The sequence below is a fragment of the Physeter macrocephalus genome, chromosome 21 (genome assembly GCF_002837175.3).
Source record: "Physeter macrocephalus isolate SW-GA chromosome 21, ASM283717v5, whole genome shotgun sequence".
Lineage (NCBI taxonomy): Eukaryota > Metazoa > Chordata > Mammalia > Artiodactyla > Physeteridae > Physeter > Physeter macrocephalus.
Window position 1 is genome coordinate 29,768,304 of NC_041234.1, and position 4,772 is coordinate 29,773,075.

The window sequence follows — 4,772 nt, forward strand, 5'->3', positions numbered from 1 at the left end:
TGTGTGAGTATGGCTGCTGGAGCTTGAAGAAGATACCTTAACAGTGGTTCTCAATCTTGACTCTACACTGAAATCACCTGGGGAGTTTTAACTATTATGGATTCCTGGGTACCATCCCCAAAGTTTCTGATGTTGTGGGTCTGGGGTGTTACAAGGGCATCAGGATTTTTTAAAGTTCTACAGGTGATTTTAAAGCACAGCCAAGTTTGAGAACTCTGACTTAGAATTTTCTGGTTTCCCCATGGAAGGTGTTGAGATCCTGAGTGGGCTAGAATGTTCTGGTTTCCCCATGGAAGGTGTTGAGATCCTGAGTAGGCTTCATCAGAGAAGCCTGGGGCAGTGGGAGATGAATCTGCTGTGGAAGTTGGCTGGGAGCTGACCTAGCCTGGCTGGTTAATGGAGGCATCAGGGCTGAGCCAGTTAAGGCTACCCCAGACCAGTATTCTTCAGAAAAATGGTAGGTGTAGTCCTGGCCCTGTCCAAGTAGAATCAGTTTGCTGGGGCTCTAAGGAGAAGGTGGGGAGGGAGGTCAAGATGTGGCTCTTGTGCAACAGGCATGAACTTTGTAAACAGACAGACCTGCGATTCTGTCTCTTATTGGCAGTCATTTAACCTCTCCAAGGCAAATCTCTTCGTTTCCCTGAGCCTCAGTCTCCTCACCTGTAAAATGGAGATAACATGTTTTATCTCATAGCTTGTTGTGAGGATACAAGGAAATAATCTGTGTTAATTCCACAAAACCTAATTAGGCATATGATATATGGTTACATGCTAGAAATTATTTGTTTCTTTCCTCTATTTATTCTAACATGGCCTTGGTCCCTGGCATGTATTGTAAAACAAAAGATATGGGCCCTCTAGTTCTGGCCTCAAATCCCAAGTCAACAACCCATTAGCTGGTGACCTCATGCAAGGTTACTCCCAGACTGAGTTTCTTCATTTGTACTGCTGGCTCCTACAGAGAGTTGTCGTGAGTATTGTATTGTGTACATTTTTATTGTATACAATGACATACAAGTAAGAGATATAAGCAGATGATTCACAATAGGCAAAACGTGAATGGCCAAATCATGAAAGGATGTAAAAGAAATCAGAAAAATGCAATTTAAAACCACATGTGCTTCCAACCCATTGAATTGGCAACATATTAAAAGTCTGATGCTATTAAATCCAGGTGAGGATGTAGAATGCAGGTAACTCTCTTACACTGCTGGTGGGAATGTGATTTGGTACAATTGTTTTAGAGAGCAATCTGGCATTACCTCTACTGAGTTTGAAGATGTGCAGTTCAGGTATTGCTACTATTGTTAGAACAGTAACTTTTAGATATTTTGGTCTGTGATTCACAGGAATAAATATATTTTACATCAGACCCAATATAAACACAAGCACGCACGCACACACACACACACACACACACACACACACACGTATCTGAAGTAAACATTTCCTGAAACAATTTTTATCTTTCCAACATGTTGGGAGGGATACTATATCATGATGGGTAAGAACACAGCTCTGGAGTCAGGATCCTAATTTCAAACTCCAGCTCTACCACTCATTAGCTTGACCTCGGGCAAGTTACTCAACTTCTCTGTGCCTCAGTTTCCTCATCTGTGAAATGGAAACCATAGCCTCTCTCTTCTTCAATTTTGTAATATATATGTAAAATGAGGTTAATCAAAAGACTTACCTCATAGGATTTTTGTGAGTATTTAATGAGTTAACACAGGTAAGGCACTTAAAAGAGTGCCTGGCACAAAGTAAGTACTAGACACAGGTTAATTATTATTACATTTGATGCAAGTTGTGCTCTCCAGAAAGCTGGGCTCACCCTGAAGTGCTAGTTCTGACCTCATATGAGCTGTGGAGTGGTGGCCCATAAGTTTCTCTGTCCTCCATGTCCACACCTCTTCTCCCTGCTTCCTTTCCCCCTTCTCTGCCTCCTGACATTCTCTTTGGCCCTTGACCTCTGTTACCAATTTAAACTTCCTATTTTCTATCCAACATAACTCAGTAAAAGAGCAAGTTATCAGGACAACTAGCAAAGGATCCATACAAGAGTTCCCAGCACAGTTTTCTTTGATGTTTCTGTGGTATTTGAGTGGGATTATATATGTCAAGAACATTTTTCTGCCATAGGAGTGAAATTTTCATACGGGATCAAAAGAAGTAAAAAGAGACAACATATTCAGTGGAAATAACATGATTTGGGTTAGAATTCCTGGTTCTGCCATTTTTGTCTGTTGCTTAACCTCTCTGCATCTCAGCTGTCTTAACTGTAAATTTGGAATATTCTTTAGGGCTGTGGTGAGATTTAAATGAGATAATGCATACAAAGTATTAGCATATAGATACTCTTAAATAAAATTTATCATTAATAACCTATGATTTTAAACTGTATGTAAAGTGTAACTGACTGAAGGAAATATCTACTTAGCATCCTTCTAAAGTTCAGCTGAATTTTTATTCCATCCTTCTACTCACCAGGGCTTCAGAAAACTCACCTGCATGAATAGGTCAGCTTACTTATTTTCAGAAAAAGATCCAAAAACTAACTCCATTCTTATCACCAGAATTGAAAGAAGCTGACATGATTATTTCCTGGAAATGTCTCCTGGTGGGCCCAATGTATGCTACTGCCCCAAACCCCCAGAAGAGGGCACCAACTGTCTTTCCAGCCTTTATGGTTGGAGAGGTGGGGTGGAGTGGAGGGGCACGTTATAGGTGATTGGAACAGGATCTACTAAATGATATTTACCAGGCCTTTCTGCTTTAGAAAAAGCCAGTATGTGAAAACACTAATTATTTAAATTGGACAGTTTAGGAGGTGATTATTGACATGACTAAAAGGGTTCTTGACACAACAAAATAGGTCACCACGAGTTGCTTTGAGCAGCAGGAAACCTTAATGCATGCTGTGCGTTAACTTTTCAAACTATAATATGCTGGGCACACTAGTAAAAGGCATGAAATTTACAAAAGAATAGATTTTTATCCAATTTGGGGGAGCATGAGTATTGTTTAAAGTACATATGTACTTTAAACATAATCTTTTACATGATTATAATTTACATTTCCTTACAATTGTGTTCATTCAACAAATATCTAATAAGTAGCTCCTATGTGGTTGTGTAAGGTGTTAAGGGTGCAGGCCTATTGCCAGACTACCTGGGTTCAAATTCCAGCTCTACCACTTAGCTAGCTTGGTAATTTTTGCAATTGACTTAACCTCTCTGTATCTCAGTTTCCTCATCTAATAACAAGGATAATAATAGCAATATTTTAGAAGACTGTTGTGAAGATTAAATGAGTCAATGCATATAATAAGCATACTATGTTCTAGATACTGTACTAGACACTAGGAGTACAGAAATTAATAAGACAAGTTCTTGGTCTTTAACACTGCCAGTACTATGCTTAGCACTGCAGTAGGTTAGGGGACTCCACGATCAAACAGTTTCTATCTCAAGAAGATAACAACCTTGATGGAGACATAAAAGATAGGAAATATTTCCCATAACCATGATATTTCCTCTGATTACTCTTCTGAGTTCTTAAAATATGGACCTATTTTCTAGATGTTATGTTAAGAAAATCATTCTCCTTAAAACAGAGAGTATGGTATATTTTATAGAAATATTTATTTATTTGGCACTAGACTATATCATTTTACATATTACATCTCATTTTATCTTCATATAAACTCTGTGAGTTAAGTATTATATTCCCATTTATAGGTAAAGAGGTTGAAAATCAGAAAAGGAAACTTGTCCAAGGTTGTACAGCTCACAAATGGTGGAATCCACTGGGATTTGGACCCAACTCAGAGGAAACTTCAGAGCCCCTCTCTTTGTATCTTGTAGGTTGCTATATAAGCTGCCAATGAACATTTAGCCCCTTAAGAAGACTCAGTTCCCCAATAAGATAATCCCACAAGGATTCCTGAGTACAGAATTTTAACTCTCATCATTGCTTATAGACCATATCATTCCCAGACAACTAGAAGACCAGGTTTTCTTTTAGCCAAGTAAGCAAGCAAGAGCTAAGTAAGAGCTAAGCATGATACACTCTGAAGTTCCTTTTGGCCTCAGAGACACCTGCTGTCTTTTGGCCATTTTTGGGTAATCAAGTCATCAGTAATCATTGATCGTATTCCCATTCTATGGCCTCCCTCTGTTTGGTCCCAGTAGCTACTTGTATTTCTTTAATTTGATGATAAAGCAAATGGCTAGGTAACTGACTTCCCACATTAAAGGTAGGGAGACTGTGCTTCCCCTGAAAGACCTACAGAGACTGGTTGCATATGTATCACTCCATCTTCTATTGTATGTCAGCTTCGCAGGGATTGGCATGGCTGAATACAAATGGATCCTAGGCCACAACAACTCAGTACAAGGAAGACACTCTGGATAGTTGGGCCAGGGAAGAAGGACGTTAAGAGTCACCTCTTCAAAGATTCAGCAGCTATTCTTCTGCAGATCTACAAGCCCTGCCCTCATCATAAAAGTAGAGTCTGGTGTTAGAAAGGAAAAGATCTAGAGCGTGGACCTAAGCCAAGCACTTGAGATCAACAGTGGGGAGTATAAGGGCTTATTTTATTTTATTTATTTATTTTTATTGGAATATAGTTGATTTACAATGTTGTATTAGTTTCAGGTGTACAGCAAAGTGAATCAGTTATAATTCTTTTCCCATATAGGGTATTACAGGAAACTGAGTGGAGTTAAGGGATTATTTTAGAATGGTCACTTTCTCTCTCTAAATAAATT